This window comes from Anolis carolinensis, chromosome 2 (assembly GCF_035594765.1).
Source record: "Anolis carolinensis isolate JA03-04 chromosome 2, rAnoCar3.1.pri, whole genome shotgun sequence".
NCBI lineage: Eukaryota > Metazoa > Chordata > Lepidosauria > Squamata > Dactyloidae > Anolis > Anolis carolinensis.
The window spans coordinates 162,014,128-162,027,491 of NC_085842.1; the positions used below are offsets into that span (position 1 = coordinate 162,014,128).

The 13,364-nt window shown below is 38.9% G+C and overlaps 1 long non-coding RNA gene across 2 annotated transcripts in view; it reads left to right on the forward strand.

Annotated features, from left to right (window-relative positions):
- The first annotated feature begins 244 nt into the window (after nt 1–244).
- Nucleotides 245–13,364, forward strand: part of LOC134296324 (uncharacterized) — a 38,028-nt gene continuing 24,908 nt past the window's right edge. Inside the window, exons 1-3 of one of the 2 annotated variants that reach the window (XR_010003028.1) lie at nt 245–439; nt 2,463–2,910; nt 5,468–5,623. This is a non-coding gene — a long non-coding RNA (uncharacterized LOC134296324). Of the gene's footprint in view, nt 440–2,376; nt 2,911–5,467; nt 5,624–13,364 lie in introns of those variants that run through there. The other variant, XR_010003027.1, reaches the window with a different exon arrangement.

Here is a 13,364-nt window from a genome sequence, read left to right on the forward strand (position 1 = left end):
TTTTCAAGTTATAAAAAAAATCTGGTTTACTCATGAATTTTAACTGGTTAACCAAATTCCCATGCTAAGTCTATGAGATGCAAATCATTAAGAGTCCCTCAAGGCACTATCTCAAGCAGATATTGACAGGTTTGTAGTGGGGAGGGGTGTGTGCTAGGGGTTCAACCCCCCCCCCCCCAAAAAAAATTTCAAACCCCCTCCCGAAATTTTTTTCTGACTACGGCCCTGGTACCCTGTGAATTTGTCCAAGCATGAGTTAGAATACATAAATGATTGGGATTTGGGTGATCTGGATTTGTGAATCCACTTAGCCATAACATCTGCATAACCTTAATCCAGCCTCTCTGTTTTCAATCTGACCAATTTCTTAGGGTTCTTGAGAAGACAATATGAAAGAAAATACTTGAATGCAGAGTGATTTAAACATAGACTTCAGGTGGTAAGTATTAAAATATTTGGCTTTGGATGAAATAATCTGTCTTTTTTGTTTGTTTGTTTCTTCCACACAGATATAATTTTTAAACAAATCCTACATTCTTTTCATTCCAAATATATAAGAATCTATGAATTTCAATCACATTTTCTCACAAACATATGGCATAACAAATTTTCCACTTACTGTTTGTTTAAGTCTAGACATTGAGGTAAAAAATTAAACCATAAAAACCTGGGTTGACTCATCCACTGGGCAATGTAAATGCTTTACCCTAACTCTTCTCAAAATGAGACCCATCCACTTTTGTGAACAGAGGAGTAAAAGACGAGATATTAGTTTATCCCAGGCGAACCTAAAAGAAACACCAATTTCTTCTACTCTCTCTGCCTCAGTATCCCTTCTTGACAAAGTAGGTAGTAACACATGAGGTTAACTTACACATGGGTATGTACAGTTTATCTAGAGAAATGTCTGTATTATCAACTCTACCGATCTTCCAACTTGAATGACAAATGGTAGGATAGCAGATATTGATGTAACTGTATTTATTGTACCATGTGTACTGTTATGAGTGTTTTGTAAGCTGCCCCGAGTCCCTTTTGGGAGATAGTGGCAGGCTAGGAATAAAGGTTTATTTATTTATTTAGGCACATGTGTGTGTGTGTGATATCAGAGGAAGTAATATGGATGAATGGAAGGATTATGGATGAAAGGAATTATGCACTTTATATGTTTTCAATCTGTTTTATTCTATATGTTTTATTTTCACAACTGTTTTAATTGGTTTTAATTGATGGGATGTGTTTTATTACTATGTTTTAAGTGGCATTAAATTTTGCCAAAGTTGTAAGCCGCTTTGAGTCCCCCATGGGATAAGAAAGGTGGGGTATAAATGAAGTAAATAAGTAAATAAATAAATAATAAGTAATATCTAATTCTTGCAATTTTCTTCCCTGTGTGGGGAAGTCTTCAAAAACAGTGCTCTTTTAATAGACTATTGACGGGGGAGGAACTTATTTTTATACAAAATTCACATGTGGGTTTTTGTGCACAGAACAGCCATTTTCATTTGCTTCTGCACTGAAAAGGCTTGCAGTGATAAATGTGTCCTCTAAGTCTGGCCATTTTTGTCCTGATAGCGATAAATGAGGGAAAGAGAAGCCTCACCATTTCACCCATTGAAACCAATGCCCAGGTCTTCCCAAAGCAAAAATGGAGCTTCTTACTGGGGATCGATGAAATGGCATTTTCCTCCTCCTGAACTTCCTGAAAAACAGAACAGGAACCCAGCCAAAAATGAGGCTGAAGATAGGACAGGTTGTTCTTGAATTGCACACATCTCCCAGTTATATAAAAGCATATCCTGGGTTTCAATCAATTCACTAAGGGCCCATCTAGACAAGCCGAAAATGTGGGACCTGTTCTCAGTGCTACCGGAGGCATCGCTTACCATGCCTCCGGAAAAAATGAATTCATGCAGAGTAAACTGAGGTTTCCCTGGTTCATTCCACATTAATGAAACACCTCATTAGATCTGGATATTTATGAAAGATCTGGGCCTAATGAGGTGCTGGGACAAGTTACACATTTCCCGGGTGTCAATCTCTACAGCCATTCTGCACTTTTGAACTCCTGTAGAGATTTTCCTCCTCATCTCTCTCATCTCCTCAGGCATAATTTTCTCATGCCACGCGATCATGAGGAGAGGCTCCATGGCAACCAGGGACCTTTTCAATATGTTCTAGGGGATAAATTGGGGGCTTTGGGGTGGCTTCATGCTATCCTGATTTCAATCGTGTAAGCATGTAGCCACCCCAGGAGGGAAATCCCGGTGTTGTGGGAGCAGGTGGGAACTAGAACTTGCACTGAAGTTAGTTACTTTAACCTATTTCACTGCAGGTTTTAGTGATGTGTGGAAGTGCTCTGAGAGTAACCTGAGAAAAGTAAGTGATCTGGGAGGGGTGGGGTAAAAACACTTGGGGCCACAAATGGCTTAAAAGCTGCTCTTTCCCCATTGTTGTTCTAGATGTATCTGCTAAAGGAACTCTGCTGACCACAGTCTCTCCAACAACAGAAGCAAAGCTGAAGTGGAATTAAATGTAACAAAACAGGATTTTAAGAAAGCCTCTTTCATTTGCACAAATGTTATTTTCACTAAACATAAGATTCAGACCCCATCTGACTGTGCATCAGGAAAAAGACTATTCCCAGAGAAGTTCCCAAGTTTTTCTTAGGGGAAGAAAAGGGTTTAATCAATTTGGGGGACTTCCAAACTCTCCTTGAAATGTTCTTGCAGAAACTAGAGAGCATCGCTGTGTTTTACCAATCAACAACACCAAAGAATCTCTGCCCCACCCCCACCCCCCAGCCAAATGGTATAAAAAACACAGCATCCTGATTTTCTTCCGCAAAAAGGATATAAACTGCAAAAAAACTAATGGTTTTAAGCTGCTGCTCTTCCTTTGGTGGCCCAGGTAAGAGAAAATACGACTCGTATGAATTAGTTGATCTTCTGTATCCAATCAGAAGACTAATCAACTAAAGTTTTAGTTTAATGGAAGCCAATTTTAATCAGCCAACTTTGAATTAAAGTTGTTAAATTCAAATGGTTGCTTTTAATCTGTTGTTATTGTAATAGAAAATTAAAGAGAATATATTAAATACTGGCCTTTTCTTCCAGATGATAGCATTTGTATATTAAAATTGTGCATTCTGAATTTGAAAAATGAAGTTTTGGTACTATGCAAATATATTTTAATGTAATCAGTTAATCAATTGGTTCAAAAAAAGATGGTATATCAAAGCAAAACCCTTTAATCAGTTGAAAACCTTAGTTAGAAACTGGTGTTCCACCATCAGCACTGCCAATGGAGAGCTGTACCCTCAACAGTGAAAAAAATGTCAGAGAATTTCTCCTTTGACTTGAAAAATCCAGCAATATAATCCTACCCATTTCTTAACCCTTTTGCCTACAAATTGAGTTGGAAACATTGGATGAAAAATATATAGAGCTTGTTTGTGCACTGATCTATTCGCAAGCTATCAGAAGATCGCAGAACATTTTCTACCTTCAGCTGGGTCTCCTGGATTCAGCAAGCACCACTGTGTTTTAATATATTGTTACAAGTTTTCCTCAGATACATAAATCTTTAGCCAAATGTAGGTCTCTATATTTACATGGTAGCATCCTTAGATAAGGAATGATGGTGGGCTGTTTTCTTCTATCCCAATGGAGATACTTTTAGCTACCAGAAGACAATCGCTGTCTTCTCTTGAGTCATCCATAAGAAAAGAGGGAGAGATATGTCTAGAAGTGCTCAGTGGATAGCTATTTTATTTGAAAAATAAAAGCAGAGCCCTTGAAAATGTATCTCCTTTGTTTCTTGTCAATTTCATTGGGTATGCTCTAATACAGGGGTCTTCAAACTTTTTAAGTAGAGGGCCAGTTCACGGTCCCTCAGACTGTTGGGAGAGCCAGACTTTATTTTGAAAAAAACATGAATAAATTCCTATGCACACTGCACATAACTTATTTGTAGTGCAAAAAAAAAACATTAAAATGCAATATCTAAAATGGAAAACAGTGTTAATCAACATCAACTTACCACTATTTCAATGGGAAATATGGGCTTGTTTTTGACTGATGAGATACTCAAGTTAATTAGAATAATTGTTGCTGTGTGTCTTGAAGTCATTTCAGACTAAGGGCAACCTTGAGTCCAAAGTTTTGGATGGAAGCCAGGTAATTGGAAGGTCGCATTCGGCCTGCGGGCCTTAGTTTGGAGACTGCTGCTCTAGTTCTTGCGTTTTCTCCTTCTGTTCTCCTGCTTTCCTTCTCTCTTTTGGGTTTAAATAGAGTGGAAAACTCATGTGGATCCATTCTTGGATCTTTAGTTTCTTGCTGGTTTAGTGGGAAGTACTGTGTGATCCCAGGTCCCAAAGTATATCAAGTTGGACTTTGGTCGCATCCACACAGGGTGGAAAATATGCAGCCTCCTGGATTTTTATGTGGGGCATCCAAACCCTGCTTTGTGGTGAATTAATTTGATACTGGATTAGACCCGAGTCTTCCTGGAAGACTAAGATCTAATCCAGTATGGCCAGTGTCTGGATTGCCCCTTCAGAAGTTTTGGACTTCTGAGGGGGCAGTCCAGACAGTCCTCTCGGGTTTTCCAGGCTGATTCAGCCTGGAATATCCGAGAGGACTCTGATGCCCTCCCCAAACCACCCTGAAAAGCCTTACAAGGTAAAAATTACTTATCCTGCCAGAATTTCCCTGCTGTCAACCCTCTCCTGGTGCATAGAAATGATGTGCCAGAAGAAGGGAGGGAGGAAAATTGCTTCTGGCCCCCTTCTCCTGGCGTGGCATTTTTATGTGCCAGAAGAGGGCCAGTAGCAGGGAAATGGCAGCCTAGGTAAGTAATTTTTATTTTTTAAGGCTTTTCTTGAGAATTTTTGTTGGTGTCTGGGTACCCTGCTGGAAGGTCCAGCAGGACATCTGAACACTCCACCCAGAAAAGTACAAGCTTTCTGGGGCATATGTGGACTCTAATCCATGCCCAACTGGATTTTTAAAAACCCGATTGGTTGCAAATTAAAGTCCTGTCTGGAACTACCCTCTGACTTGTGAGAGCTTTTCAGAGTTCGATTTACCTATCGCATTTCCTGCCTTTGCAGTGACTTGTACTCAGGTCTTCAACAAACCAAGTTTAGTACTTTAACTCCAGTGTATACTGGCACTTAAAAATTGGCATTTGATGTTCTTTGAGGGATGCCTAACTCCTTACATCTGCTGGTTTTGTTATGGAATCATTCTTCATTAACCAGGAGTATATGTGTGCTTAATGCACTCATAGATTTCTAAATATAATATATGATCAAAGTAGGTATGGGCCACTTTGTTCCATTCCATGCATTCTTCACTCATTTTGTCTGTAGAATCCTGTGGTTCTTTTGATTGTCTCTCATATTCTTGTGTAAAAAAAACCCTTTACATAGTATTGCTTTTTTATGTATTGTATTGTTTTTCAGTGTTGTGAGCCCCTTTGTGCCTCGATCAAGAGATAAAAGTACGATAATAACAGCAGAAGAAGCAGAAGCAGAAGTGGTGTTACATGAACGTGTTTCCTTTTCCAAAGTTCATGGCAGAAGCAGCCTTCCTTAGATTTACTGAACTCATCTCAGTAGGTAATATTCTTGCATGTTACTACTCCTGATGTGCTTTAAAATATTTCAGTTGTATATTTCATTGATTCTCAGTATCTGAGGGAATAGGCAGAAATAGATGCTGGTATGTGTTTGTTTTCTAATGATCTTGTAAGCAATTCTTCCATCTGCTCTTTTGCTATCTACTTTGAATAACCCATTGATTTGCGACACGTTCATCATATTGTTTAGTTGTTCTTTTCTCCTGCTATACATGGTGTTGCACACATTGTCTTATTGATTTTTTTAACAGGGTGTATTATTTTCAAACTCAAAATGGCTCAAGGTAGAAAACACGTTACTTTCTAACACCTCCATTCTGGCTGTTCTAGTTCTCTAGTGTCCTGAGGCACTGATATGCTATGTGACGCTTCTAAGCTGCATGAGCACTGGAAACCAACACGGAGGCCAATAAACAATCTAATATCTTTATTAAAGCAATTAAAGAATCAAGCAAAAATAAGCAGAGTATATAGTTCAGCAATAGTCCTTTTAGGAAAGGTCAATTATAGTCCAGTAATATGAAGTTTAATGTCCAGTATTGGAGTTCAAGTCTTTAAATCCAAACCGAAACACACTCAAACTTCCAGGCAGTTTGAGTGGGGAATAAAGCAAGGTCTTTCAAGAGAGTTTCAGATTCAATGTCCAAGGCAGGGAAACAAAGCAAGGCGAAGTTGGTCGTGGTGGAACTGAAACGCAGTGCAGTCTTGGCAGGGAGATGAGACGCAGTGCCCGGTCTACTCAAGAGTAGAGCGCCGTAGGAACTAGAGTCGATGTTAACCTTCCAACTGACACGTTGACACCGCGATGGCTAGCCGGTGCCCAGAACTTTTATGGAACTTCAAATCTTCCCCAAACCAGGTGCCTGAGTTCACATTTTCCCAAGGGAAACGGACTGAAGACAACAACTTTGCCAGATGCAACCCTCCCTGAAAACTCCCAAGGGAAACGGTTTAATTAGCATCCTCTCTCTCCGCTAATCTCGCGCTTCATCTCCGAATCTCCTTCTCAGAGCGGTATGTTCTGAGAAACAATTTCCTATCAAAAGGAACACTTTCTGGGGAACCAGGCTCTGTTTCAAGGGCTTTTGTAATTAGCTTTGGACCTAAGCTGTCAACAGGAAACATCTGGAAGGGAGCAGAATCTTGCTGAGTTGGAGAAAACCCCATATCCTCTTCAGTCTGATCTATAATGGCTGCGGGGTCATGACTCGAGGGTCTCTGAGACATCACATGCTACTAGTAATGTGGAATATAATTCTTCACTAGGGTCCCAACTACACTGCCATACAATAGTTTAAGAAAACCATATAATAGTTTCAAACTTCATTATAAGATAATGTTGATGGAACCTAAGTTTCTTCTTGTATACAACAATGCATAGTTATAGAATTATTGCAAGAAATTCTTCAAAATCATACAGTTTTTGAAGGTTGTTTGCAATTCAGTACTTCATCTTTGTAAAGTTTGCATATGGTTCTTTTTGCCCAGAAAAAAGGCATGTTCTGAGGGGCATAGTTTTAGTTCTAGCTCTGCATTACTGACTTCTGCTCCCTCCACCTCAACATGCCTCGCCATACAGAAAATATGGCCCCCAATGGAATTAATTTTCCAAGAGAAAAAAATATAACTGTTGTAAACAATTAACTATGTTGGCAGGAGAAACCTTTTAGCTCAAAAAGAAAAGAGGAGGATTTTTATTTGGCCAAAATTGTCAATATTTTTTGTAGAAATTATGATTGTTTCACTCGCCTGCTCATTCATCCAACCCTTCCATGGCTAGACAGGTGTTTTCGGATTCCTTTCTTCCTTTCCACAAAACCTTTCAGCCTTTCTGTCTTATCACTGTGACACACTGTTTAAAAACAGGATGACTTGGAAGCTTGACAGTTTGAAGAAGGAAGGTTATTGCTAAGTCAAAGCCTGTAAAAGCCTGATTTCTTGGCATTGGTTCTGGAGGATTGGAGGTGGTAAAAACACCTTATCTTTAGGCATGACTGAAACCTGGGACCTAGAAGTCAAAGTCTTATTTGGTTTTTACACCAGGATCACCTTACTAAATTCCATACGAAGGAAGGTACTCTGTTGGTAATTTTGGGATCAATGAGAATCTATCATTCAATTTTTCCCTTTCCTTTCCCTTCCTTTCCTTTCCATATAATACTCATTATTTATACCCATGGTTCCTTACAAAAAGTACATGTTAACATTCATATAAGCCTTTCAAGCCAAGAAGAGAGGTATTTGTAGTATCATATATATTTTACCTTGATATGGATAAGATATTTCTAGCATGAAATTATATTCTCCCATTACAAAATATTTCATAGATGATATTTAAAAAGATGGATATACCATTTCCCCAGTTACTCATTGTGTAGATCGGATCGCTGTTGATTTCAGTAAAATAAACTGGATATTTTAGTGTATAAACACCCACCCTGATATCTCCTCATGATCTATATTATTCAAGAATACTTGCAGCAAAGTGCTCAGATTTATGGATTTAAACATGAAGGTAATAGAACAATGGATCCCAGTTTGAAATTGCTGTCGTGGGGATTTGCTATATGAAAAATTGTGTGTGCCAGATAAATTGTACTAAACAAGAGGAAGGATGGTAATAGCTGTGTTTTTGTTGCAATTTTGCAAGGTCCATCCTGAAGAAGTAAAACGATAGTAGTTATACAGGACAATTTGTCATAATCCAGCTTTCTTATCCAAGACACAGATATATTAATATGTTCTGGTTACAATGTGCTATTTGAAAATAATTTTAAATCTCCCTAGAATGTGGCTGCAAAAATGGTCTTGATTTATGTTCTTTGGGTTCTTTTTCCTTTACTATTTTTAAAGCATGTTTATTAAAACGAAGATACAATAATCAAGCAAGATAAATCTAAGCATCTACAGACAATTATTCCTACGGTATATATCCACCCCTATTACCACATACCACCCATCCAACTCTTCCCCTCCCTTCACCTTTATGCATAAAAGGTAAAACAAACAGAATTAAAAAGTGACTTCCCACCCTCCAACCGAAAGACATCTCCAGGGACAAACAGTCATCTTCTACTATGTAAAATATAATCCTAACTTTTACCTAACAGATGTATAAGTAAAGCTTAATCTTCCAAACCCACAAACATTATTTCCAAATTAGACTTAAATCCACCTCAACAAAGAGATTAATAATGTAGAGGTTAAAAAGCCACCTAAATCAACTGAGAATAACCTGTAGCACAAGATGTTGGTATGAGGTGAATAGTAGTATGAGGGAAGCAAGCACAATGACTGAAAAAGGCGGCCATGTGTAGCAGAAGAATAGCTGAAAGAGCAGTGGGCAGAAGGTCCCTAGTTTTGTGCATTTGAAAGCTCTGGAAAAGAACCCCACAAAGCCACTGTCAGTCAATGTAGATCATATTTGATCAGGTGGGGATCACTCTCTATGACCCAGATGAAATACATGTCCACATAGCTGGATAGATCCAGTGCTGTGTCACTCTTTATTTTTCCAATATTTCACTATCTAATATATGTGTATGGTAAACTATATGTTCTTAATCAAATATGTTTATTTAAGATTTATTTTAAAATGTTTGAGACTTCTTGTGTAAGGGCTCAAGTATTTTAGTATGTATTAGTTTGTTTGTTTTTTTCATTTGATGGGAAGAAGGGAAAAGGCAGCACCCAACAAACCCATTTTCCAGTGCAGGCTGAAATTAGTCATCAGGAAAGGAAGATGTAATGAATTGTAACCCTTTCATATAGCATCAGCACTATTCCTGCTGCCACAAGGCAAAGATGGAAAATAGAATTTCCTTTCCTTTTCCCTACCTTGTTACTGCTTTACTGACAGCATAGCCTAGAACTCAGGAGAACATGAACTCTTGACTTTAATCTGGCTGACCTTGGGTCCCCCCTCCTCCCAACTAGCATTATAGTATGCAATGCAATTTTAACACATTAGAGTAATAATAATAATAATCTTTTTTTATATCCCGGACTCAGGGCGGCTTACAAAAAAAAAAAGACCAAAGCAAGAATAAAAACATAATGCATAACGACAAAATAAAAAAACATAGCAAACTAAAATAACAATATCAAAGTAGAATAGGTTAAGGTAAAAGTTTTCCCCTGACATTAAGTCCAGTCATGACCGACTCTGGGGGTTGGTGCTCATCTCCATTTCTAAGCCAAAGAGCCGGCGTTGTCCATAGACACCTCCAAGGTCATGTGGCCGGCATGACTGCATGGAGAGCCATTACCTTCCTGCCGGAGCGGTACCTATTGATCTACTCACATTTGCATGTTTTCAAACTGCTAGGTTGGCAGGAGCTGGGGCTAACAGCGGGCACTCATTCCACTCCTGGGATTTGAACTTGGCACCTTTTGGTCCGCTAGTTTAGCAGCTCAGTGCTTTAATGCACTGTATCACCAGGGGAATGTAGAAAGTAGAATGCACAGATTAAATTTTGCAGGGGTTATAAACATATTGTGCACCAGGCCAAAACCAGTTCAAGTCAGGTGGTGTTTGTACAGCTATGCAAGCCACCATCACGATACGTTACAGTTAGTCATTTCCTAGCACCTACTTCTATGTTCATGTTTTCAATTCTTTCCTGAAGGTAGCTAGAGAGGGGGGCTGCCTGATTTCTTTAGGAAGGTCATTCCAGAGCTGGGGTGCCACTACCAGGAAGGCCCTTTCTCGTGTTACCACCAACCTCTCTTGTGAGGGTGGTGGGACTGTGAGAAGAACCTCCCTGGAGAACCTTAAGGCCCGAATGAGTTTATAGTGAGAGACATGATAACACAAATAGGCTGGACCTGGACTGTAAAGGGCTTTATAGGTGATGACCTGCACTTTGAATTGGGCCTGGAAACACACAGGCAGCCAGAGGAACTGCTTTAACAAGGGAGTGGTATTCTCCATGTAATCAGATACCATTAGAAATCTGGCTGCTGCTTTTTGCACTAATTGCAGTTTCCGAACAGTCTTCATAGGCAGCCCCACATAGAACACTTATAAGCATATTTAATAACCTTCTTTAACCTTTTTTTGAAAATCTCTTTTTTGCCCTTGAAAACTCTGCTGCTGTTACATCAAGTGTTTATGTCATTATAATTTGCAGAGACAAGTGGCAGTGGCCTTCAAATGAAGTAGCAGTAATTTTATTGTGTATATATTTTATTATAACTCAAATCTTATTTATCTGTCTAAAAGGTGCATACACCATAAAACGATCAAATGCCCTCATGTTGATTGAGAAACATTTTTAAAGTCAACCATTGTTTTAATGTTATAGTGTGCTAAATATTTACATGTTGTTTAAATAAATGTCTAGCCTTTGAACATATTGGTGCCCACAGCAGTATACTGTGCTTCCTACATTCTACAGATAATGGTTTAATGGAAAAATGAGGCACTGAAGGGGAAACTAAGGGTGCTTTCAGACAGCACCAAAATTAACACCAAAGTGGGGTTTTAAGAAACCTGCTTTGTCACAGATTCCTATCTCCACACACACACCCCAAAAATCCGGGCTTTCCGGGGCGGGGGGTGGGGGTGGTAAATGCCATCTAGATAACTACTGGGATGGCATTCTGTCACCCCAAAGCCCTCAAAAACTTAAACTTTAAATAACTTAGGTAAAGGTAAAGGTTTCCCCTGAGCACAACACTAGCACTATATACCAGCATATTGCACCACACCACTATACTGTAATATTACCAGTAATATTACATGAAATAAATAATATATAATTGATATTATTATAAGGTAAAGGTAAAGATTTCCCCTGACATTGTCCAGTTATGTCTGACTCTGGGGGTTGGTGCTCATCTCCATTTCTAGGCCGAAGAGCCGGCGTTGTCCATAGACATCTCCAAGGTCATGTGGCCGGCATGACTGCATGGAGAGCCATTACCTTCCCGCCAGAGCGGTACCTATTGATCTACTCACATTTGCATGTTTTCAAACTACTAGGTTGGCAGGAGCTGGGGCTAACAGTAGGCGCTCATTCCGCTCCCAGGATTTGAACCTGGGCCCTTTTGGTCCGCAAGTTCAGCAGCTCAGCGCTTTAACACTGTGTCACCAGGGGCCCTTACCAGGCCACTATTAATACACATAGAAATAACATGCCAGGAGATGGAGAAGGGGGGGGGGGGGGGGGTGAGGAGGAAATTCACTTCCCTGTACACAGGTACAGCCTTCACAGATAACACCTAAACAGAGCTTTAGTATTTCTTACCAACCCTGAAATGGAGACCTAACTCAAAGAGTGTTGGAAAGGAAAGTGTGTTGGAAACTACAACTTTTCCACCAGCAGTCAAGTAAACCAGAATAACACCCCAGCCAACTAAAACAAATGTAGGAAAATATTCCAAAACTCAGCTAAATTATCTTCAATTCTCTTATTCTTTTTCATAAAGTAGAAGTAGAAATAAAATTAAAATTAATTGTCTCCATCAACCATTTGACCCAGCTCCATCTATCATTGCCTGTCATTACTGGATTCACCCCACTTATATCTGTCTGTAGTAGATATCAAATAATGCCCAGGTCCAAAGACTGAGATGGGGAACGGGAAGTGCAGTCGATAATTTGACTGTCCTGTATCAAACTCCCTAAACAACTCCATGTAACCATCTCTCAGGTACAGTATTGCCTTCTGCATCTTTGAAAATGAAAATATTTTAAACTCAATCTTGACACTATTTTTCTTGAAATGAGTAAAACAGGAATTCATCTCTGGTTACTTCCAAGTGCTGGTCCTATTGTTCAATGTTATTTTTCATTATGGAACAGATATTTTATGTTATAAGAAACTGCCTTCTGGCTAGTCACATGAATGACCTAATAAGTGTATCTGTGATGGACTGGAACGATCAGACATGAGAAATGGCTGAAAATGGAAACACTATATTTGCGGTTCATTAAAAGGGCTCAGAAAAACTGTGAGAAAACACTGGGGATGTAAATGGAGCAACCTTTAATTAAAAATTAAGCTCAATGTGATGGAATCATCAAAATGTTGAAACACAATTTACTTTGGATAGTGAGGCCTCCGACAGAATGAAAGATCTTGGTTCTTAGACATTACTCCTTCCTGGATATGTAAACCTTCCGATCCAATGGAAAAGATATCAATTCCCAAGGGCTTTATTTAAATGTTCTGTTCAAAGGCTGATGGGATAGTGAGCTACCATTACAGTAATAACGTTTAAGCACTGCAACCTTTTGCTTTTTCAAAGGTAACAAAATTAGTTACTTTTTAGTTGTTTTGAAAACCCCATAATTTATTTTCATTATGTCAATCACAACAATCATAAAGCAGCAGCATTTTTTTTTTTAAAAAAAGCAAGTTGCTTCACAAAAGGTGTGACTATATCTCTTTTAAAGTTACAGTTGTATTGTAATGTAATAATTATACTGTTGCTATTGGAGAAAGGGGAATTAATTTAACCATGCAGGAAAAAGAGCCGGGACAAAAGAAGCTGGTAAAATGAGATAAGCAAAATACTTTTAACTATTTCAGGAGGACGTAACTATAATAATATCTCTTGCAGCAATGACAGCACAGAGTTTTCTGGCCCATTAAAGTTTAGCACACTTTATTTGGTGTACATTCTTGTTGATTCTACTCCAGGCCATTTCATCAGGCATGTTTAATGAAGTGGCCATAGTCCATGAAAGTTTATTTGAAATAAAACGTATTAGT